The sequence below is a fragment of the Desmodus rotundus genome, chromosome 6, assembly GCF_022682495.2.
Source record: "Desmodus rotundus isolate HL8 chromosome 6, HLdesRot8A.1, whole genome shotgun sequence".
Classification (NCBI taxonomy): domain Eukaryota; kingdom Metazoa; phylum Chordata; class Mammalia; order Chiroptera; family Phyllostomidae; genus Desmodus; species Desmodus rotundus.
Genome location: NC_071392.1, coordinates 18692370 through 18717845, shown reverse-complemented (window position 1 = coordinate 18717845; position 25476 = coordinate 18692370). Strand labels below are relative to the sequence as shown.

Below are 25476 nucleotides of genomic sequence, written 5' to 3'. Positions count from 1 at the left end.
CTTCCCATCTCTCTAAAAAGAAATAAATAAAACCCTTTAAAAGATAAAGAAAAAAATGGAGATTTAGCCTGAGGCATGTTTTTTCTTGCTAAAATATAGAATATTGCCCTGGCTGGTGTGGCTCAGTGGATTGAGTTCTGGCCTGTGAACCAAAGGGTCACTGGTTGGATTCCCAGTCAGGGCACATGCCTGGGTGGCGGGCCAGGTCCCCAGTAGGGGGCACAAAGGAGGCAACCACACATTGTTCCCTCTCTTTCTCCCTCCCTTCCCCTCTGTCTACAAATAAATAAATAAATAAAATCTTAAAAAAATAAAATATAGAATTTTATCAGTTTTCTTAGAGGGAAAAATTCCATTCAAATCTAATCTTGTGATGCATAAGAACCTAATATGATGAGGGCATTACGGTGAAATGCCCTCATCATATAGAAAAAATGCCCTCATCATATAGAAAAAAAGTATGAATGAGTGCATGAGAATTGCAGATAAATTATGTAAATTACTCTGCCCTAGAGGAAGCTGGACTAACTCCCACTCCTTAAGAGTCGGCTGTGCAAAGTGACTTTCTTTCAAGGACTACAGCCTGGAAAGGGCGGGAAAAGAGTAAGTTTACAGTGGATAAACATGGCAAACACTATTTCAGCCGCGTCAGCATCAGCAGTGGTAAATCATGTCACCAGTATGTACCTTTGATATGTTGTGCTAAAAAAATGACACTTCTTTGATCTTCTTCCCCAAACCCATAACTCCAGTCTCATCATGAGAAAAACATCGGACAAATTCCATAGAGGGGCCTCCTACAATAGCCGTGATCATTATCCCTCCCAATTGTCACGGCCTTCAAAATCAAGGAAAGTTGGAGAAACTGCCACAGACAGGAGGAGCCTATGGAGACATGACCACTAAATATAGTGTATCTTGGATGGGATCCTGAAATGGGAAAAGGACATTAGATAAAACCTCAGGAAATCTGGTTTTACCTAAAATAAACTGTGGACTTCAGGTAACAATAATGTGTCAATATTAGTTCCCTAATTGTAACAAGTGCACAACACTAATGTAAAATGTTACTAACAGCAGAAATTGTGTGTGTACATGGGGAGGAAAAATGGGAATTCTCTGTAGTATCTTCTAAATTTTTATGTAAATGTAAAACTGTTCTAAAAAAAAAACTACAAAAAGCGTGAGTTATCTCTGTTCTTCCAGAGCTCAGTTGAGAAAATAAAATCAGAAAAAAATTACCATACGGTGTCATAAATTTATAACATAGGTTTGAACAAGGAGCTGTGGGAGTTGCATCAGGACTTTTAAGAGAAACTAGAATCTTTTCTACTAAACCATTTCTTAAAATATTTGAATCTTCAGTAGCACCTAGCAAGTGCCTTGCTCAGTGGCAGCACTCACACATCTCAGAGAAGGCTGAGGAAGACACTCCCTTTTGTAAAAACGACCTAGATGTGGTAGACGTAAATAGAGATAAGTGAAGAAAAACTACCCCCTCCATCACCTAATTGGAGGGGGGGTAGTTTATCCCTAATTGGTGACCCCAAGTTTCAGTTCAAATTCTGCCACACACACCTTTATTACACAAACATCTCGTGAGATCCCAGCCATTTGCCCTTTTTTGTGCCGCAACTTCACATGAAAGATTTTCTTGAGAAACAATAGAGAAAACTGTCTTTCTTGGAGTCAGTAGTAGGCAGCCAGAATCACATACACACACACTCAAACGACTGGACACTTGACCTTTTTGGAAAGGACTCCATTTTTGGAAGGTAAAGGGTGAAAGGTCACTAGATGTACTGTACTGTGTTTATATCCGAATGAGAAGTCCCTTCAAAATATTTAAGTCAGCACCAGATTTTTCCACTGAGAACCCATTACTGAGATTTATCAGGCTCATTAGCAGAATCCCGAGTGTAGGCAGCAAGTTAAACCAGCTGCAGCTCCAGCACCGACAGCCCTACGAGTGGGATCTTTTCTACTTAAAGCTGGCTGACCATCCCTGTAGTGTGAACTCCTGATTAGAGCCAAGTGAGGGTTGTATCTGACCATTACACGTCTTCATTTTACACTGATTGTGGAAATATTTTATATTGCAGACGTCACACCTCCACGGTGTCCATGCTGTTCTCCAAGTTACCCTTGTTTTCATCTGAACCCTGCCACCAGCCGAGAGACCTCCAGCAAACCGCCTTACTCCCGTGCATCCCGGTGCCTTCCTCTGAAAACGAGGGCACTGGGTTAGGTCTCTCTTGTTCTTTCCCTACCTGTAATTTACGAACCTGTTATGTTTCAGCTGAAGTAGAGGAAAACGTAAATGTACGTGTAGAGACACTAGCCTGAAGTCTTTTGAGGGTCAAATTATACACGCCGTAAACATTAGCCTCTTCGGTGATCATATATTAGCATTGGACAAGTATGTGTAGGACTACATTTTTTTTCTTTTTTTTAGATCTTTCAGTGTTCTACGCTTTACAAAGAATTCTATAGGTATTAGTGACTCCAGTATAGACTAAGTTACAGCATTGTTCTTGGGTTTTTGTTTGCTTGCTTTTAAAGTCACAAAGTAAAAATAGTAACCACTGAAAGGGACCAACTCATCAACTCGCAGATCCACCAACTCTGCCTCCCCAACTAAAAGGGTTGGTTTCCCAGCGGATGGGGCTCTCCGTTTGGCCTTAAATCGACACAAACCTAACGCACGTTTCCAGTGGCAGTCACCATATTTCCTCGCGTTTCCTATTCGGTCCTTTACAAAACCCCAAAGGTAGCATTTTCTTTTTAAAATTCCCTTGAATGATTTTTGAGCTGCCAGCGGTGTCTGAGGACTCTCCAGGTACCGACCCTTAACGCTCCCATAGCCTCTCAGACGAAGTGGCGGAGCCGTGCCCCGCGGGCGCTGCGTGGCGCGCACCTGAGCCTCCAGGCTCGCGGAGCCTAGCCGGGCGCCCCAACAGCCGGGCTCCTTCCCGCACGGTCGGTCGAGGCCGCCGCCGCCGCGGCGTCCGGCAGGAGGAGCGTGCGCGCCGGCCGCCTGGCCACCTTGCGCCTGGTGTGGGCGTGCTTCGCCTCAATCCCAAGTCCTAGGTGGCCCGTCCTTCTTGTCGGAGGGTCGCGGGTGCAGCCCCGAGCTCTCCACGCTCCACCCTAGGCAGCCCTCTAGGTCCCCCTGCCCTCTGTGCCTCCGTCCCTCGCCTCGGCCGAGCGCCCAGGTGCCTCCGACCCCGGTCCGCTCCGCCCGGGCCTGCGGGTCCCCGGCGCCCAGGCCCGCGTTCCCGCCGCGGGTCTCGCCTCGCTTCCCCCCCAGCCCCGCCCAGCCTCCGCCGCGCCGGGGCTCCCGGCCCGGCCTCTCCGTCTCCCTCCCACCTCCGCCCCCCACTCTCCTCCCCAAGAGTTGCTATTTTTAGCAAATCCTCCGTGCGCCGCCACCGGTTCAGCTCGCAGCTCACAGTTCGCAGCCGCTCGCTGCCGCCCTCCCGAGCTCCAACCTCGGCGCGTCCCGAACACCGAGCGGGGCTCACCGACCTGGCCCCCCGCTCCCGCCGCGCTCGCCGCCGTCTCCTCCTCCGGAGTCTGTCGCGGCTGCGAAGTCCCGGCTGGCGGAGCAGCGGCGGTCCCCGAGTCAACTTTCAGTCCCCCCTTGGCTGCTGCCTCGCCATTCTCATCTCCTCGAAAGATGGCTGTTTGGAGACGGGGGAGAAGTTAGGGGGTCGCCGGCGCGGGGCGAAGGAGGGCGCGACAGCCTCGGCAGGAGCGGGCGGAGGTGAGTGGCACCACAGCCCGGTCCGCGGCTCGCGCTCCGGGGAAGCCAGGAATTGGGGGCCAAGCGTTCTCCGGGTGCGCCGCTGAATTCCCTGCCCGGGTTCCCCGGGTTAACAGCATCCCAGTTCGGACCTCGACGCCCCTTGCTTTGCATCTTGCATCCCAGAGGTTGGGGGGTTTAGGAGAAGCTTTGTCAGAAGTCCGCTGCCAGGTGACCTTTTGGTGTAGACCCTGACCTTTGCCGGGCGACCTAGGCGAGGGGTCGGTTGCCTGACCCGCCCCCCTCCCCGGGCAGCGCCCCCACCTCCAGCCCCAGTTTATGTTGGAGTCCGGGAATGAATGGAAAGTTGTACTGCCAACGTGTTGCTTGAGGAGCAATACTTAGTGGGGGTACCTTTGATGTATCCTGGGGGACTTCAGCTCCAAGTCTGTACATCAGAATTCTGGGTTTTAAGAAAAGTTCCGGAGCCTGGAGGATGGGGGTGGGGGGTCAAGCCGTTCCCTGGCTAGTGGAAGGAGAGTGATGAATCGTAAGCTTATTAATGCAAACTGGCAAATTAAACGCCACCCGAGATTGTCACTGTGGGGACTTGAGGGAGGAGAGGACGGGGGCGTTCCCTGAGCGCCCCGCCGGCAGCGTTCGCTTGGCTTTGAAGCCTTCCCTCGCCCACTGGTCCGCAGCCAGAGGTGTGCCGTGGAGGCCTGTGCGTCCGCGGTGCGATCGAATGGGACCCAGCTGCTCTCCGGAGCCCAGGCGCGGTTGTCAGGGAGAGGTGGCCTGCGGCGGGGAGCTGAGGACGCGGTTCATGTGATCTGGAATTGGAAAATCTCTAGTGAGTCTGCTCTGCTCTAATTTCAGGACTATCAGTCGCGTTTGTTTTCCCTGCCAGGGAGGCGTGTGTGATCGCTGAAAAGGAACTTTTAGATTAGGTAACTACAACATTTGAAATCTGTGAGAAATCTACATGCATCCCCCACTGTACGAGCATATTGGGTGTGTATGCGTGTGTACAAAATGTAGGAGTGGCATAAGAAAGGCTTAAAAAGTTTCACTGCAATTGGAAAAAAAAAGACAAGAGTTCATTCTTTTTCTCCCCTAAGGGTATAACAATGCTTATACAAAATACTCCTGGTGTGCTGAGAGTTCTCATAAAGGATAAGATTTCGGAATTACAGGTATTTGGAGTACAATCGATATTTTCCAATCTCGAAAGCATTATTGAAATCTAGGGAAAAAAAGAATAAGTATATAGAGAAGTTATATTAAAGAAAAGTAATTTAAATTATTTGGAAAGAACATTTGACATTTGAAAAGGTCTAAGTGTTGTTTTCTGATGCTTTAGAAATCTTTTTAATCCTGTAATTAATAACAGCACAGAATAAGTTACAGTTAATAAATGAGGACAATTAAAATATCATGCTTGGAAAAGGATATCTTTTGAACTACTCTTTGGGACTGTGGATGTTCATTATGGAAATCATTTTGACTGAACATTTCTTATTTAATATATTTGCTTTTACCAGAGATCATTAGTCCTCCTTTTCCTTTTAAACCACTGTTCCAGTTTGGACCAACTTAATTACCTAAACACCCAATCACTGACATGCCTTCTGGAAAGCATTTGCATTTAAAATGCTTAATAAGGGTATTGTATTTCCAAAACGACAAATAGTTTAGTTAGTTGTAAAACTTTCTCGTAATTTATTTTCATCTCTTTTGTTTGAATGAGACACATCTTGGGGAGGGAAGCAATTTCTTGGAATATGTCATTTTCTGTGTTGGAAAGAGCGAATGTTTGCCTGTAGGTCTCAGGCACAGACAGGTGCATGGAGGGTGGAACTCCTGAGTCTGGCCTTTGCTATCAGGCTGCCAGCTGGAGGCAGAGACACTTTCCCAGCTCTCCTCCTGAACGGATCGCCTTTGCTGCAGAATGGGCGCTGGTAGCTGTGCAGAGGGCTGTGCAGAAGGAAGTTAAGAGTTGTAAGTGAAGTACCAGTTCGTGGTTAGAAGGGAAGGTGTTGTCGTCGTTGTTGTTTTTGTTGTTTTTAACTTTAGTCTTCCTGTTTCTTTCCCTCTGCATTTGAGCCTAGTGAGCGGGCCTTTATTATAAAGTAAGAGTAAACGTTGTTTGGCTAGAGAGTGTTTGGCATATTAAATGATCATCTGTAAGAATAATGATGCCCCTCTGAAACTGAAAAGATAACTTTATACGCTATCACAGACGTTTATGATCGAGTGTTTTGTGAGCATCATTATGTCTATTATGCCCAATGTTATAGTAGACAGTATCCCTTTATGAAGTTATTACCACTATATATATATATGTATATAGTTACTTTACATATATATTTGAGGTATATTTGGAATATATTTGGATTTAAGGAGCTTTTCTTTCTTTAATCTTTATTGTATTCTTTTTGCATTACCATTTACTCTCCTTATACCCCCCCCCCAGCAATCACCATACTGTTGTCCATGTCCATGAGTCCTTTTCCTTTTCGCTCGATCTGTCTACCCCCTAATCTCCCCCTGCCCCTGACTAGCTGTCATCTGCTCTCCATCTATGAGTCTGTCTGTGATTTGCTTGTTAATTCAGTTTGTTAATTAGTTTCCACATATGAATGAAATCATATGGTATTTTCCTTTCTCTGACTGGCTTATTTCACTTAGCATAATGTTCTCCAGGACCATCCATACTGTCACAGAGGGTAAGATCTGTGGCTGAGTAGTATGTATAAATGTCCCATAGTTGTTTTATCCACTCATCTACTCATGGACACTTGGGCTGCTTCCATATCTTGGTGATTGTAAATAATGCTGCCATGAACATAGGGGTGCTTATGTTCTTTCAAATTAGTCTTTTGAGTTCCTTCAGATATATTCCCAGACGTGGGATCACTGGGTCAAAAGGCAGATCCATTTTTAATTTTTTGAGGTATCTCTATACTGCTTTCCACAGTAGCTGTACCAGTCTGCATTCCCACCAACAATGCAAAAGGGTTCCCCTTTCTCCACATCCTCACCAGCACTTGTTGTTTGTTGATTTATTGCTGATAGCCATTCTGACAGGTGTGAGATGGCATCTCATTGTGGTATTAATTTGCATTTCTCTGATGATTAGGGGTTTAAGGAGTTTTAAATCATAAAGCCAATTGACCATATAACCTGTGTAATTAACTAGTTTAGATGATTCAGATTTGCATTAATATATGCATCTAAGGATGTTTTATGGTTGTGTTGCTGTCATTTCTATTAGAATTACCTCTACTTTGAATTTGTCTAAATATTACAACACATCATGCTGCAACTCATACCATTCAGTGGGGAAGGTGGGTGATTCTTAAACAGAGATACGGGGCAATAGCTAACAAGGAGGGTCATTTGAGAAACGTATGGACACCGTCAAATCCTTCTGTCTGTAGCATCTGTATCTTCTCATTAGTGAACTATTGTAGTTATGGACATTTTTGTGTTATTACATCCAAATGTGGCTTTCAATTTTTGCTTCAGTGGATTTTTGTTTGTTTTAAAATGTAACTTATGTTAATGTTTAAGTTGGCAGGGGCTTTTATTGTTTGAAGCCCTTCCCTTTCAATAAGGACATTGTACTTAATTTTTATTGCACACATCCGCCTGATACCTACAATTGTTTCCTAGCTTGTTATTGTAACTCTTACGTTTCATTGGAGAGACAGATAGGAAAACATACTGTGCTTACTTTCGGAAGGAGGCAGCAGGTACACGGACACATCCAAGGTCACACATTAGAGATTCAGTGTGAAGCTGAGGAGAACATCTATATTTCCTGTATCCTATTCACCACGACCAACCACCATACTCTGGTGGCTATATTATGACATTCTCATAAATGTATACAGTCCTAGATTTTCAAAGTGCTTAGCTCTGTAGATGTGCAGGGCAGCTTTCATATCAGGCAATATAGTCATAAGGGACTAAGCCCTCCCTGTTGCCTGCCGACGGGGAAGAGCTGTGATTCCTATAGCTAGTGCTAAAACAAACACACACATCTCTGAGGGGCGTCCATTCATCACGGCTCCCTGCCCACACTGACCCCACCTTATCAACTGCATGCTGCCCTTTCATTGGACAGTGCTAAACTGATTGAAGTTTATTAGTGCAGTTGTCAGGCTTGAGGATCATCAGGCTCACTGGTGAGAGAACTCAGAACACAATTTTTCAGAAGAGAGAGTATTGACAGAGGACAGTGATGGACCGTCCACTCGTCCACGCTAGAGCAAGCCAATATTGATTACGGTCATGTGGTTCTGGGTCGCCCACCATCTCCTACTAGCTCCGCTTCTCCAGCTGAACTTCTCGAAATCAAAGTGGTCAGAGGGTTTATGCAGTTATCTAGTCATTTCTGTCCATGGAGACCTGGTATCTGGATAAATCAGAGTTAAAAAAAAAAAGAAAGAAAAGGAGGGCAGTTTGTTCTCTAGAGAAGATCCCCTTATGACTTTCTTCATTCTCCAAAATTCCTTCTCCTTCGGTTCTCTCCAGAATCTTTCAGGACAACTGCCCACGTGATGTGTGACAGCCAAGGTGACAGGCTTCCGATATCATATTGTTAGGTTTGAAAGTGGGATCTATCACCCATACTATCCAGGGTGCAGAAGAAAACATTGTCATTTCATAGAAATACAGAATCTTATGAGAGAGCACATGTATTTGATGAAAGTCCTTTTAGCCTTTTTGAATAAGCAGGTGATACTAGGAGCTCTCCATTATTTATTTATTTTTGCTCTTTTCCTTAAGTGTATGGTTTATAGGAGTGTGGTTTGCTATTTACTATCAGTTTAGAGCCCCAAAGAGAGAAAAACTCCCATTGTGTATATGTTTTTCTATACCAGAGAGACTATAGCATACTGAGAGTGAGGTTGAGAAGAAGTGAGGCTGCTGGAAATGGTGCTTTCTTCCCTTGTCCGCAGAAGAAGGACATGGATGTGGACTAGTCTGGTTTAAATGAAATAGTGATGAGGGGTATTTGAAATGGCTACCGAAGGAAGGATAAGTTTTGGATCACTCCAAATCACTCAAGAAGTTTGGTCGCAAGTCATCGAAACTAACATTAAGTGTTAAATAAATGTATTTGAGGATATTGATGCTATTTGTTTTCTATTGTTTGGTAATACATTATTACAGATTTAGTTTCATTGCTCCGAAGTCCACACATGGCTCGAGTGGGTCCTCTGCTCAGGGATCTCACCTGGTGTTGGTTAGGGCTGCAGTCTTCTCAGAGACTGAACTGGGGATAGATCTGCTTCCAAGCTTCCTTAGATTGTTGGGAGAGTTCATCTCTTTGTGGCTGGAGGACTGAGGTCTCTATTTTCTTCCTGGCTGTCACAGCTCTTAGAGATGCCTGCTATTTTTTGTCACGTGACTGCCCACATAGGCATTCTTGCAACATTTCACCTTACTTTTCAAAGCCAGCAAGGAAGAATCGCTTGTTCCAGTTTAAAAAGACAGTCATCACTGTTTCATTCAAAGTGGACTAGTCCACATCTACCTCCTTCTTCTGTCACATATAGGAGTGTTAGGACATCACTTTTGTCGTATCACATAAACTAATTAAGGAAGTAACATCCATCACCTCTGCCACATTCTATTGGTTAGAAACAAGTCACATGTTCCATCCAAATTTAAGGGAGGGGACTATACAAGGGCATGGCTCATTGGAGGCCACCTTAGGATATGTCCACCACATTGACTAGCTCATAGAATCTCTTAAATACTCAGCAGGTGTGGCTTAGAAGCCACTCACTGGGAAACAGTGCCCTCTCGACCACTCTGAAGAACCAATTTTGTGAGATAGTGTGGCTGTCACTGTTGTCACGCCAGCTTCTACACTGGAAGGCAGGCTCTGTATCATAAGGAAGAGGATTCTCCATGTATAATAATGGGGCTCAGTTGTTCATGGCCAAAAAGAAAGACACATGTCCACTGCCGAAGGAAAGGAGAAAAAACTGTGAGCAAATGATTGGTGAGCGAATGGTTGATGTTTTTGACCAGGATTGGCATGATGACCATTCAGAGGTGGGATTGGATTGGAGGGTAGCTGGGGTCACACAACTCCTTAGAAAGAAACCTGTTCTAGGACTTCGGAGAGTGGTGGTAGTGAGGCCCCGTTTAGGAATGGTGGTGGTTACAAAGGTGTGGAAGCATTTAAAAAGATGAATCACTAGCACATATGTTAGTCTAGGATTTGACTTAATTAGTTCCCTAATGTATTCCACATGCGAAAGGTTTTTAAGGAACTGGTGCCACCGATCCTTGCGGGGAACTAGCACTGTGATTTGGAGCCAGCAGCCTGGCCTGCCCTCATTTTACAAGAGGGAACAGAGCCAGAGACCACCTCAGATCTGCTGTACGTTTGCAGCCCCGTGACTGTGGGGTATGGTGGGGGGACATCGGAGCCTATTGAGCACAGCCTATTGCTCCAAGCACTTTGCAGGAATGATTTTTATCTAATCAGCATCTCATCTTTGGCAACTGAGTTCAGATTTCCTAGTTCTGCCTCCCCTCTCCCTCTCCCCCACGCCCAAGTAAATGGAGACTTTGAAAGGTTAAATTGCTTGCTAAGGGCCATTCAGCTAGGATAGGAAATCTAGGTCTGATTTCAGAGCCCTTATTTAGTCTTGTAGTACACATCCCATACTCATGAGCAGTAAGTGAAGTTTCCAGGGGAAGAGCTTTTTTTTTCCTTCCTATTGAAGAGACTGTCAGCACTATAATTGCTCTTGGGTTCCTTCATTCATCATGGGAGAGCTGGATACTGGAAGATGAGGGCTACAGAACCGAGTGAGAAAGTGTGCTGTATCGCGCCTTCTTTTATTTTCCCAGCAGGAGGTACAGATTTATAGGTCTCTTCCATCTAAAAGTAAGGATGTGGAGTGCTGTGTATTTCTATACTTATCATCTTGGCTACAATCAAAAGCACTGTCTCCTTTCTCTCCTATATGTAGATTTCCACTATTAAATTCAATCGGGAAACATTATGAATTCTTACTGCCTCTTTGGCCATTGGGTTCTTTCTATAGCTTTTTCATTTTTTGATCTACTTGAAAAGTCTATTCAGACATTCCTCCTTTTTTCTTCTATTACTTGGTCCCCGTTTCTACTCTGTGGTGCCTCTGTATTCTATTCATAGATATTCTGCTTTTTTCCCTCTTCTGTTTTATGTATTAAATCCCGTCTTTAAGTGGATCTAGTTCCATTGATCGGAATTGTTGGCCCAGATCCTTCTGCTGCTCCTCTGTAACATACAAGCTCCGTGTGGACTCCTCTATATTCTGTGAATTTTACTGAGTTGTGCCCTGTACCGTGCATAGTTGAGGAAGACTAAGATTTCCCTCAGTATTTGAGCCAAAACATAGACATTTAAAAACGAGTACCGCAAAGCAGTACTCTAATTGGATTGTGTTAGGTCAGGTGTATACCTATGGACCACTCCACTGTGGCCAGGTTGACAGACTGTTGTGATGGTTGCATCTGAGCTCAGGTGTCTTTCCTTCTCCAGTGGGACTGTTCCCCCAGAGGGGACTTGCGGACCACCCTCTGCCCGATTAAGGTCGACTATGGTAACCTAATCCACAGCAAGGTGTAACTCAGGAATTCTTGAAACAAACATATTTCTTCATACTGGTTTTAGACTTTCTAATTTAGCCTAGGCCAGATTTGACTCCAAAAGTCCGAGCTCCTCCGCATGGCCCCCAGATTCTCTCATAGACTAGATCTCGTCTGTCTGTATGACTTTCACGTTTTTAAATTCTTGACGCTCCCTGCGTTATGGCTTTAAGGGTTTAAGCCCTAAGCTTGTAGCTACCAAATGGCTTAGATTTTAGATAATAGGAACAACCAGCCTGACAAAGTAAGTCACTACCAAAAACCCCCGTCAAGATGTGTGTATGAACGTGTGTGAATGTATGTGTATGTGGGTGTGCAGGTGCGTGTGTGTGTTTGGCAGGGAAGGAGCAAATAATAACAGCATTTTAGCTTTTCCGTTCCTATATCTAGTCATTCTTGAGGTCATTCTACCACTGATTATTCTGGGATTATGTTACGTAAGCAATAAATTACCCACAAATTGAGTTTCTGCATCTTGTAATTGAGGGCACTAAATAGCCCAGGCTCATTTCAGCCTAGCATTCTCAGTGCATTTTATGAACCTGCTACCTCCAGCAGCTTTGGTGGCCATCTCTTCGCCAAAATCAGACTCTGCTCCTCTGGTGTTTTATTTGGAAAGTGTGCCCAATAGGAGGCTGCACCTTCTCTGCTCTCCTTTTTGCTACAGGCCCAACTAACGTTCCTCCTCCTTTGTGATGCTTCCTCCACTGTCTGCACCTGACCACGGTCTGACTCTTCTCTGAATTCCCACAATCATTTAGGACTATGGCAGTGATTCACACAGGCTTACAAATTGACTTTTAGTATTAATTGATTGTACAAACCCATAATAAGATGGCTGCTGTATGATTAAAGCCTTTAAAGGAATTTGCACTTTATTATCCAGAACATCATCTTTATACTTTTCACATAGAGTAGTATATTTACTGTATGGAATGATTTCCATACGTAGTTGTGGTTTCTGTCTAATGCCTCTATGGCCTAGTAGGGAGCCATGGCCTCCCATTCTACATGGAAAGGTGGGCAGAGAAGGTTCAGCCTCCTAATGAGCAGCACCCTCTCCAAGTAAAATGCCATAAGAAGAGTGGTCTGATTTTAGCTAAGACTTCTCCTCTATACAGTATGAACCTAAGTTGTTCTTACACATTTTCCTTACGTGTGTAGGAACACAAAATAAATACAGATGGTTTTACTTATATGTTTCACGAATTATAAAACCCAAACCAATGAATAAGTATTAAATGTGAACAACAGAACTGATGAAATTAAAAGATTGAATTATGTGGCGAATGATATTCTACTGTTGAAATTATATCACTAGTGTAGGGTTTAATTGTATAAAGATGTAGCTTCAGATCCTGTTCTTATTTAATCTGGTTTGTATGTTTTATATTAATAGAAATGCAGAAAGTATCCTTTTAAAAAGTAGATTAAAAGAAAGCAATATTAACTTCAAGTCTTTGTCTGCTGATTCTGTTTAATCAGACTTCATACATGACCAAAACTCTATCAGTAAATTATCTCCAAATGTCGGTTTTAGTGAGACATCCCCCGAGAACTCTATAACATCTCTTTGCTCTCTTAAAGATGTGATTAGCATTGTGAAGTTATTGAATTCTGAATCAAACATTTTAGCCGTAATTGCAGGAGTAGAGAACAGATTGTGTAGGAACTGCACAGAGATAGGATGCATGCATCACTTTCAAATGATGACTTTAACCATATAATGCAGGTACTTTCAGATGCCTGTGGTACCATGTGTTTGTAATGCCTCAATTCATCTTCGCCTTTTTTCAAACCAGTATTTATTTAGCGAATTGTATGTGTTTTGGCCTTCACCTAGTATATGATTGAGAACACCCACAGCAAATGCCAACATGAAAATTTAGTGGCCATATTTAGTTTTAAGATGATTATTCAAAAATTAATTAGTGGGTGGGAAAAAAGAAGGCCACGGCAAAGTCCTGGACTTCAGTATGAAGTACATATTTCCAAATATTAATTGCCACTTAAAACCGTTTACATCTAACTCTGGAATATGTCATTAATTAGGCCGCAAGCCCTTTGATGGTGGAGAGGACTGTTCGACTGTGTTTTGCTTTCTTCCACAGCAGTGAGCGCACTTCAGCTAGGTGCTGCCCAACAGGCCTTGGCTGGCTGGCCAGCTGTCGAGGTGCTGTTATTCCCTCCTGCACCGCGAGCCCCTCGAGGGCAGGGACTATGTTGTTTTAATCTGGGGACTCCAAATGCATAGCACAGCAACTCTTAGATGGGAAATAATAAAGGTTCTGAAAGAAAAAAATGGGTAAATTATAAGCATTGCATGTGTGTGGGTATGTGTACATGTGTCTTCTTTCGGATCTCATCTTTCGTATACAAGACACTTCTCCTGGTTGTACATATGCGTGCTGTCCAGTGGAATTTTCTGTCAGGATGGAAATATTCTGTATCTGTGTCCTTTAGCACCAGAGGCACTAGGCCCGTGTGACCTTTGAGCATGTGTAGTATAGTCAGGCCAAGAGCCTGGATTTACTTTTATTTAATTTTAATATAAAATAGTGTCATGTGCCTAGTAGGCAGCCCAGGTCCAGACATAATGCCTCTGTTCTCAGATTTCTTTGCCTACATCTCCAACACTGCTGTGTTTTGGGGCTGTAATTGGACGCTGTTCCTGGACATTGTTATTGGATGGCTACAGTGAGTTATGTCATGTTATGCACAGAGCGATATATTTCATCGAATTGGTGTCATTATTGTCCCATATGACCCACAACTTTGCATGTCATGTACTTACTCTACTACTGTCTGACTTTTTAAGATCATTTCCTTATTTTTCTAGAGGCCTCACACTGCTCACTTTACCAGATACATTTTACATACATGTTTTTTAATAGCCCAGGGTTTTTTTGTGTTTCTTATTTTGTTTTAATCTTTTTCTTTCCTAATAAAACATTTAAACTTGGATTGTCTATGTGGTCATTGTCGTCATCATCATCATCATCGTCATCTTATAAAATGGTGTGTATGCTCTGCTAGCCTGTATTTGATGCACCAATGTCTGCTGATACTGTGAACAAATTTCAAATGTACTGTGTTCTCAAAAATGCCTTTGAACATTCTCTTTGATTCATTTCTTTGCTTTTCTTGTCCTTTTACTCTTTATGCTACAGGAGAAGAATGAAGAAGTCATATGCATTTAAATATACTATAACCCAATCCTTACAGAAGATAAGTTTCACAGTTGGTGTCAAAATACATGAAATCAATACAATAGGATTTACCATTTAGAGAGGCAAGAATTGCTTCCTATAAGTGGTCAAGTCTTTCATGCAACTTGTGGCAATTCCAGAGCAAGACGTAGATTTAAATCCATCATACATTTGTTGAGTGCCGTATTGGATATATCACATATATTGTCTCATTTCTTTCAAGAATGCTGAATCCTACCAATATGTAATGGCTATAGAGACAAAATATTCAAATAAATTGAAATAAACTCTGCTGACAAGCAGAAACACTTCAGCATTTCCCACTCCTTCTCTACTGCTGAAGATTTAATACTTGTCTTAAATGGCAGAATTTGAAAGCACAGGCTTCAACAGAGACTCGCCTTTCAGTCTAGTATAATAGTTCCCAAACTGGAGCCTGAAGAATTTCTCCGCAGGGCTCTCTGCACGAAAGACTGTAAACTTCGTTATGGCTGAGTTAACTCCTTTTCCAGGGCACTTTTGTCATTACTAGGTTTTTATGTTGGGACCTACTTTTTCCTCACTACCCAAACGATGCAAGTCCTCTATATTTCCTTGTTTCCACTTTCATTCCAGCACAGGACTACTCATTGGGAGAACTTGTAGATAGGCTTTTTAATAGATTTCGCAAAAGAGGAGAAAAACTCAGTAGCAATATATAGAATTTTGCACTGATAAGTAACCAGTTGTGCTTTGGTCTCATAATTGCTTTCATCTGCCTCTTAATGGTGAGAGGCTAGTACCATTTCGTTATCTTCCTTTAACCTTCCCAAGAAACAGTTTCCTAAAAATCCCTAATGATGAGTGTTATGCATTATGTTCATTGCAGGCAGGTTCAGGAAGCAAAGAAGGGAACTTTCTTTTGTGAATTGTGCTATAAATATATTTTTAAATCTCCTACTTATCTGTTTGACCCAATTTTTAAAAGTTACCTACATTAAATAAATATTTCATGAGTGTAGCATTGTAGCGAAACAATAGCTGTCTGCTTTTATCTATGAAGTTCAGCAAAAGCCATTGCCAAACCTTGTGAGCTAACTTGTTTACTAACAAGAACACCCCTTTGGAGTCACTTACTACTTTTTCTCTATAAAAACAAATTTAATAAATTCAGCTTGTTATATTTTTTGAAAGTATAATGCCAAGACTACTCAAGCCAAATGGGAAAGTGTAGGCCAAATGGAATGGGATTTCAGAATAGTGGCTACAGTTTTTATTCCCCTAGAATAACAAATCTGAAATGTTCTTGTATGAATTTCTAATTTTCAAGTAACTATGGAAAACGCATTAAAACTTATTTCTTACCCTCTTCTGTTTTTCTTAATATATCTTATGATCCCTATATCATATTATTATTTTTGCATGAACATCAAGTTATCTTTTAAAGAGATATTTATAATAAAAACAAATCGTTTGTATTTACAGTAGTCCCTCCTTACCTGTGGGGGATACTTTCCAAGACCCCTAGTAGATGCTTGAAACTACCAATGGTGCCAAACCCTACATGTACTATGTGTTCCTATATGTACATACTTTTCATACAGTTTAATTTAGAAATTAAGCACAGTATGAGATTAACAATAATAATTACTAATAAAATAGAATTATTATAATAATATACTGTAATAAACATGATGTGAATATGGTCTTTGTCAAAATATCTTTGTATTGTACTCACCCTGCTTGTGACGATGTGAGATGTTAAAGTAGGTTCTTAAGTCAAGAACTTTCAGCTTTTCATTTAAAGCAGGGATTTTTCCATTGGTGTGCTGTAAGAATTTTTAAAACATGCAATACCTGGCTATTTAGTCAGGGGCACCAGCCTCCTTTACCCTGGACCATCAAATTAAAAAATGACAACAGCCGACACAACAGTGTGGATGAATCTAAACTATACCTATTTATTTTGTCAGATTGGCGGGAGATATAACAAAAATAATAAGTTTTTTGGTCTGCACAGAATTACAGCAATTTGTTTATGTGTGCCATGAGATGCAAAAGGTTGAAAATCACTGATTTAAAGGAAGTACTTTATGGCTTTTCTTTGTCATGTCTGAATTGCCAGCATAACTACTCCTGAGCTTTGGGGCCATTACTGAGTGTAATAAGGGTTGCTTGTACACAAGCACGGTGATACTTTGACAAGTCCATTTGGTCAGTCCAAATGATGACCAAGATGGCTAATAAGTAGTCAGTGGGTGGGTAGTATATACAGTGCGGATGCACTGGACAAGGGTGACTCATGTCCCAAGTGGGAAGGAACAGAATGGCTCAAGATTTCTCCATGTTACTTAGAACAGCCTGCAATTTAAAACTTCTGAATTGTTTATTTCTGGAATTTTGCCGTTTAATATTTATGGACTATGATGGACCATGAGTAACTGGAACCATGGACAGTGAAGCCGTACTCATGTAGTTCACATTTTCAGTGCTTTGCATTCCTTTCATTCCTTCATCGCCTTCAGTGCTTTTCATACCACTTCCATCTGGTATCATCCTTCTTCCGCCTGAAGCACTTCCTTTAACATTGCTGGTAGCACAAGCCTGCTGGGGATGAACACTTTCAGCTTTTGTATGTCAGAAAACATCTTTCTTTTACTTCCATTTAATAAGATTTTTGTTGGGTATACAATTCTAGGTTGACAGTCTTTTTTTTTTTTTAATACTTTGAAGGTGTTGCTTGGTGGTTTTCTCACTTGCATTATTTTTTATGCAAAATCTGTTATTTAAATTTTTGTTCCTATTTATATGTAAAATATCCTTAAAGGCATTCCCCTTTTCACTAGTTGTGAACAATTTGATTATGATGTGTCTTGGTACAGTGATCTTCATTTTTCTTGTGCTTTGCATTTACTGAGCTTCTTGGACCGCTGGGTGTATAATTTCCATCAAATTTGAAAAAATTGTAGTCATTATGTCTTCAAATTATTTTGGTTTTCCTCCTCTCACTCCTCTATTTCATGGTCTCCAATCACTTGTGTACTAGGGTCACAGATGAGCTGGTTATTTATGTTTTTTCCTCTCTGTGTGTTTCATTTCGGGTAGTTTCTATGGTTGTGTCGAGTTTACTACCAGTAATCACATTTGGCCTACTTTTTATCTCATACGTTATAGTTTTCATCTTGTGTAGTTCAATTTGTGTGTTTTAAAATCTTTTGCGTAAATCGATAGTAACTGGCTTAATGATCTTGTCTGCAAATTCTAACGTCTGCTTTAGTTCTTGGCCAATTTTGTTTGCTTGATTTTTCTCCTTGTTATGGGTTACATTTTCCTACTTCTTTGTGTGCCTGGTAATTTCTGATGGAGGCCAGACATTGTGAATTTTACCTTGTAGGGTATTAGGTATTTTTATATCCCTATAAATCCTTTTGATCCTTTTTTAAAAAATGGGATGCAGCTAGATACTTGGAAACCGTTTGATCCTTTCAGATCTTATTTGTAAGATTAGTTTCTGAGTACTCTACTCAGAACCCCATGAATTATAAGTTTTCCAGTTTGCCTGGTGGGAACAGACACAATTCTCAGCCCTGTGTGAGTGCAAGGTACTGTTCCCTCTCATCCTTTCAGGTGGTTCCTTCCCGGGTGGTGGTCGTTACCTCATACATGTGTGCTGAGCCCTACTCAGCTGACCACCTGAGGGGTGTTTTTAAGTCTCTGGATCTCTTTTTGGTGCTGTCCTCCTCCATCTGGTGCTCTGTCCTGAGATTTCTACCTGCTTTGACCTCCCCGGTTTTTCAGCTAGACCTCCGCAGTGCAGGGATGGAGCTGGGCTCTGCCTTGGTTTTCTTTCCTGGGGCCGTGCTCTGGGAACTGGGACAGTCATAGGGCCCACGGCATCAGTTTCCCATTTCTTAGGGTTTGCCTTATGTTCCCCATTTCTCGAGGATTATTGCCCAGTGTCCAGTGTCTTGAAAACTGCAGGTTCTTATATTTTGTACAGCACTTTCATTTTTGGGGAGGGGGGCAGGAGGGCAATTCTCATCCCTGTTACTCTTGTCTTAATGGGAAGTGGGTGTTCACTTATTTTCTCTTCCATTTAAATCTTGTTGGCCAAATAATTTTGGAAACTATTTACACATTTAATACTCAGTATAATATAGTTCATTGTGATAGTCTATTTTTCAGTAGTTTCCAAACTTTCTATAATGAATACTTTGCACTATAAACTTATTTCCAAAAATTAATTTTTAATTATAGTTAGCCATACCCTATACTATGATGAATTCAATCTTCACCCTAGCAATGCAAAACCATTTATTAAGGTAAGCCAGCCATATTTAAGAAGTTAAACTTGTTAAACATAATAACATACATAGTTCCAAGTGGAGAAAGACTCTGTTGTAGTAAAGTACTGTGTTATTAGCTTGTTTCTTAGAAGGATTGAAGCCAAGTAGCTTTGAAATAATATACGTTTAGATAGATTTTTTAAAAAAGCTATTAATGTATTGTCTTTTAAATTGTATACTTTTTATGGAGTTTGTTAAATATACTTTTAGAAGTTACTATCGTTCATGGGTAGATCTTTAGAATGTTCATATATCAAGAAGTAGCGAACTACACACTGGTAAAATATTTTAGTTTAGTTTCCCTCGTGTCTGAATGATAAAAAATAGCACTGTGAGCTAATAGGAGAATAAAGTGTCGAAATTCAGGAGCACATCTTGCTATAGTACACACGTCCTGTTGCTTCAAGAGTTTTCTGGCAGTAAGGGCACAACTGACTGTTAATTTAAAAGAATCCTTGAGGTGGTATAGTTCCATATGCTGCAGGAATATGTCAATGATTTTTTTTATTTTGTAATTTGAGTTTTTAATGTAGTCTTTTGAAAGCTAGTTGTTAAGCATGGCAAGAAGGCTAGAGTTGCTTTAGAATTCTTAGGAAAATAATTTTCTGAGAACAAATTAAAATTAACTTTAACTTTCTTCAGCACTGTCGTAAATACTAGCATGCTGAAGCCAAAATTGCAGCGCTATTACATTGCTATGTTTCCAATATTTAAGCATAAAGATTAGGCCAGATTTATATTCTCTTGTAAAATTGAACCAAAATATAAATTATTTGTAGCATGGTAAGAACAGAATCTTAAAAAACTGAACACCGCTCTGTGGTGGAAACTTCTGGTTGTCTCTCGATATCCCTTTTCTCCATCATCCTTAGACTGAGATCCCCTGAACGTTCCCCGGGGACAGACCCCTACAGAATACAGGTGGCATTTCTCAGCCTCCCTTGAAATGGGCATTGTGCCATGTGACGAAGTCCTGGCCATAGGATGCAAGCAGGAGTGATTTGTGCAACTGCCCAGCGGGCCACTGAGGACAGGGCACGGTGTGGGGAGGGTGGTGGGCTCTGGAGGCTGGAACAAGACATTTAGAAAGCCATGGGATGATGATGCCTTCTTACAGCAGAGCTGACTTACAGCTTGGGGTTTCACGTGAGTGAGTAAGAAATGTTTGTCTTCTCTACGCCGCTGTTATTTTGGGCCTCTGCCACACAAGCAAAGCTATGTACACTGGTCCTACCAGTTTTGTTTATAAGATATGTTAGTAGCTGCTTTTTATATCTGCAAGCTTGAAAGGCCAAAGTGTTCATGCATCATAGATACCTGAACTTCTTTAAAGAACCTGTTTTTATGTTTTTGTTTTTGTTTTTATTTTAAGTTGAACTAGTCCATCATTATCAGCTGAAGAGGACAACACAGTTAATCCCATCTGGCCCTTCTCGGAGAAACTTAAAGTTTTGAGGCACATAATCCTATGCTGACTTTGAAGAAACCACGGTTTGGGGAGAGAAAGCTAAATTATTCATCTTTCTCCTTTGCCTCCAGCCACCCAATATTTTTTCAGTTGTCCTGTGCTTTGTATCTCATAGTTGTCAAATCCCAAAGTCCACTTTTCGGTTCCCAGTGAGAAGAGGCGCCCTGTGCCACTTTACCCTGTTGACTAACCCCCTTCTGGAAACTGCCGCCCCTGTGGGATGTCACTCCCTTACCATCTTGCCCCCTGCTCCTTCTGTGGTCTCCTTCTGGAGCCTCCTTTCCTCCATCTCTTTGTGAGCATACTCTCCTTCTTGGCTCACTGTTTCTTTTCCTTTGTACTGGGGAGATCCCCAATGGACAGCTTGTAGGCATAGTTTGTTGCTATTGCACAGAATTTAAAGTGATATTAAATGAATTGGCCATATTTAAAAATCAGGATATTTAACATGCAATTCAGATTTTGGCTTTTTCTTGACCAAGGAGATCAGACAACGCCACACCTACATTCTCAGCATTAGGTGGTTGGAGCCGAGTTACTACTGCTTCCTTTAGATGGGGCATGTTCGTTCTTCTTTGTTATGGTCCCCATCACACTCTATTGCTTATGTCTTGCTTTATTTATTTATTTATTTTTATTACTTACCTGATCATTTAGGCGTTTAAGTTTATGATACTCATATTATTAGCTAATTTAAGTGTAATTAATCTTTTCTGAAAGTGATTTCCTTTTTCTTCCCTTCTCATTTCTAATTTCTCCTCCCCATTCCTACCCCTACTACTCTCATTAGACTATCTTGTTGTCTCACTTAGCTTGCTTGAGTGGGATCTTAACTGAGTTTTGTGTCTCTTGTATGCTCCATCCTCGCTGCTTCTAGAGTGGCTTCCTCAAATTAAACTGTTCCTAGGACTCTATCTGGCCCGAAGAATTCGAATAGCTCCCCAGCCTTTAGGTGACTCCCGACTCCTCGGCTCTGGTGTCAGGGTAAAATGGAGTAGCCACTTTGGAGTACAGTTCAGCCCACGTACCCAGGTTGCAGGTTTGATCCCTGGTTGCGGCGTGTGCAGGAGGCAACTGATAGCTGTTTCTTTCTCACACAGATGTTTCTGTCTCTCTCTCTTTCTCCCTTCCTCTCTCTCTAAAATCAATAAGCATATCCTCCGGTGAAGATTATAAAAAAGAAAAAGAAATGCTGTGTAATTTTAGATGGCTTCATGAAAATACAACAACCTGATCCCTCCTTTTCTCTCTCTGCCTTTCTCTCTCTCACCCCCTTCCTCTACACACACACACACCCTTTAAAACCTAAAAAACGCTATTTCAAAAAGAGTACAATAAAAAAATGAGAATTTTTGCTTTTCTCACAGTGTATGCACCTGAGGAAGGTGTTACATTTCAGGCCTAAAGTGGGTATTAAAATGGCACTTTCCCCAACAGATTTTTAAAGTGTTTTCTGTACTTTTCAAAACAGTCTTTCCTCTTCATGGCAGAAAAGTCGTAAGTTAAAATTTACAAACTAATTTTATCTCCCAGTTTGGATCCTTTCACTATGCAGAGGCAAATAGGAGCTAGTTAATGTTTTTTCTTTGAAAAATGTGATTATACTTAATTATTTATGTCATCCCTCACTTTTTTTTTTTTAACCTTTGGTTCTGAAAACTAGAAATTTCTGTCCTGTCCTGAGGTGTCTCATTCAGGATCCCACAGTCAGACCCAGGGACAAAGGTTCGAGGGCAGGTGGTTTATTTAGGAGGCAGAGAACCCATGAGTAGGAGTATGGAGGGTGGTCAGTAAAAGGTAAGCCAGCTACCACTTTGGGCAACTGAAGCTTAATTATTCAGGGGCTGTAGAAGGCAGCTCTTAGAATTGTCTCCCTGAGAAGCGAGGGAGCTGGACTGTTATACCGGGCAGCCACTATTGCTTAGCCGAGGGCTGTGCAGGTCCAGAGAAAAGTCCCCAGGAACAAAATAGAAGTGCTGGCAGTGGGCAGTCTGCGGGCATGCGTTCGAGTCCCAGCGGTCAGGGGACGTGGGCAGGCATCAGCCGCGTACGCCCTATCTGGAGATGGTGCGCCATTGTGGAAGGAGTGTTGACGTGTGAGCGATACCAGAATTTCAGTTAGCCTTGCTGCATCATTTGCTTAGCCTTCAGAGGAGTATTGACTATGCTGATACTGTGCTAGGTGAGGGGCTGAACCTACTTGCTTGTTGAGGCACTTAGCTTTTTAGATGAAGCTCCGGTTCTTCATTTATAAAGGTAACATTGTTTTTCCTTTCAAAGTTGAGACATAAAAGATATGATGCTTCCCAAAATACTTTGAAGTGTTTAAAACAGTATTTCAAATTTATTATTATGGTACTTCCCCAGTTTTGACCTAAGAATGCAGTGGAAATGCGGTTAGGCCATAAACTTGTCTCTTATCAGGGACACGTTAGCCAGTCAGCAGCTGTTTTTATTCAGCCTCTGGGACTCGGGCCTCTGTGCGGTTTGTACAGGGCGGCACATTTACAAGTCCTTTGCAAGGAGTAAGGTACCGCGGGGACGGTTATGTTTAGCCAGTTGGCAGCGGAGGGATCCCAGGGAAAGTGGGTAAAAGGAACCCTACAGCAGTGTAGGAATTGGCCGTGTGGAATGGTGCATCCCAGGAGAGCTGTTGTTGAGTCCAAGAGGTGGAGCAGGTCAGAAGGCACTCAACACCCAGGGTGAGCTTCGAGCGTGTGGGTTGACCGGGACAGGGTGACGTTCTGTCTCTGTTGCTAACTAGCTATGAAGTGTCTGACTGGTTACTTCTGTTTTCCTAGCCTTTCTTTCTTTATAATTTAGGGATTCTAGCACTACCTGTACTGTAAGATTATTATTATAAGGTTATATTCTAAGAATGAATGAGATACATTATATAAGGCAGTTAGAATACAAATAATTCTCAGTAGCCTCATTTGTAGCTTTTGGTATCACTGTGATTTCAGAATCCAAGTCATATTGCCCTAAGATGTGTCCAGCCTCGCGCCACACAAGGTTTCCCAAAGTATATGGCACATTAATCCCACAACATCTGTAAGAAAAAGGGATTATGATGTTAAGAGAATTTGAGAAACCTCATTGTACCGTAGATTGGCTTTATGGAGAGACATATTAAGATATTAATCGCACTGAGGTGCCTGAGAAAACTTTTTTGACTTTGTTTAATACTGTGTTTTAAATTTCTTTAATCACCAGTTGTTCCCTCTCACCCCGCAATGTAATACGTATGCACATTGCCTACTTCTTGGGACATACTAATTTGAAGAGTTTCATGAATTGGATCAAGCAAGTTACCAATACTTGCACATCCATATTAATATTGTCTACCCAAGTAATCACCTGAAGAACTTGTGAGTATTCTTCAGTAATACGGCCTTTGCCCACAATATTTTTTAAGATCTTTTCTTTAGCTATGCCTCCGAGCCAATTTATGTCAATCCCCCACATTCATCGTTACACAACCTTTTACATATTTCACTTCTCATTTTCTACTGAATTGTATCACTTGCCCTGTGATTCTTTCTGGGTCTCAGGTCTGTTCAGAATGATGGGTTTTTTTGGCTTCACTTGAGATAATTTAAAGAACACTCCCCAGACAATTCTGAAAGTCGACTTCCAAAAATGTTTGGAGTAATGCCATTGTCATTAAATGAGGCGGATAACTTTCAAGGTGAATGGTTTTCAAAGGAACAGCAGCTACTTGGATGCGTATTTTCTCTGCAGATTAGATAGTCATTTTACCTTTGCACAAGGAGTGCTGCATTCCTACTATGTCCTTGTCCCTGTGGTAAGTACAGTTGATTGGGGCCGACGTTCATAGCCTGGTAGTGAAGGAATCACTATCATGTTCAAAAGCAATCATGATAGAAGGGATAAATACAGTCATAGAAGGATCAGAGAATTATGTAAGTATGGAGGACAGGTCTGCGTTGCAGGGTCAAAAGCAGCTTCCCAACAGCAGGGGTTCTTAGGGTGGACTGCCATGTGAACGATAGAGAAAGGATATTCCAGGCTGAGAGAATGAATGGGAGGAGGCTCAGAAATGAATGTGAAGGAGGCTGGGGAACTGCAACCACCCAGGTGCAGGGAGAGTGTAGGTTCCTCTAGGAAAGGGGGAGGTGGTGAGGCTGGGAAGCCAGGTGCAGTGCTGGCCACAAGGGCTTTGTAAGTGCTCAGGGAGAGAGTCTGGAGTTTATCTTTAGGTGGTAGAACACCACTGGTAGATTAGCAAACTGAGATGGCCATTGTTGTAATTTTAAAAAGATTGTTTTGGAGTAGGGAGAGACAGGAGGCATGGAGCTCAGGAGGCTGCTTACTGCAGGGTCCCAGGCAAGAGTGAGTCTAAACCAGGGTAGTAGGAGGGATGATGGGGAGGAGGGAACAGCTCTGAAGGATATTTAGAAAATGAGGAGGTAGTTGTACTTGTTGAAGTTAAAATGCTTATTGGTTATCCATTTGTACTGTCATTGATTCCTAGAGTATCTACTCTGCTAGGGAATGTGCTAGACACCAAGGATATGGCAAGACAAGAGTCATGATGTCCCATATGCCCGTGAGGCTTACAGATTAGTGGGAGAGACAAGCATAAACAAATAATGCCCAAAATAACTACTTAATTACTAAGTAAATAAAAAGGGGACCTAACTCATAAAGCAGTTAGCACTACTCTCTAGAGCTTAGCAGAACAGCCTGGTCTGCCACGTGATAGAGATTTGGAGGTCATTGGTGAAGAGTTGCTAACTGAAGCTGTGAGTGAGATGGTCTTGACCGGGTTTGCAAAACAAGAGCAAGAACAGAACTGTGGTTAGAATAATATGACCCTTCTAAGGGGAATGGTGGATGAATAAAACCCTAGGACAAATCTGGAAAAGAATGGCAGAGTAGTTGAAAGCTGTGCGGAAAGGGTCAGCAAAGACAGGCATGTGACAGTTCTGTGACTTCACTGCAAGTCCATGTTGGCTCTAGCAACAGCAGATGGTAGAGTGGGGTAGGTGTACAAGTCGGTGGTTTGCTGGAGCAGGTTTACACTGACTTGTGAGACCC

General features: G+C 42.1%; 1 protein-coding gene across 2 annotated transcripts in view; it reads left to right on the top strand.

The window, feature by feature from the left end:
• Positions 1-3415: 3415 nt before the first annotated feature.
• Positions 3416-25476, top strand: part of HDAC9 (histone deacetylase 9) — an 825995-nt gene continuing 803934 nt past the window's right edge. For both annotated transcript variants that reach the window (XM_053926230.2, XM_053926229.2), the window contains exon 1: positions 3416-3766. The gene's annotated coding sequence lies outside the window, so the exon portion shown is untranslated. The remainder of the gene's footprint in view (positions 3767-25476) is intronic.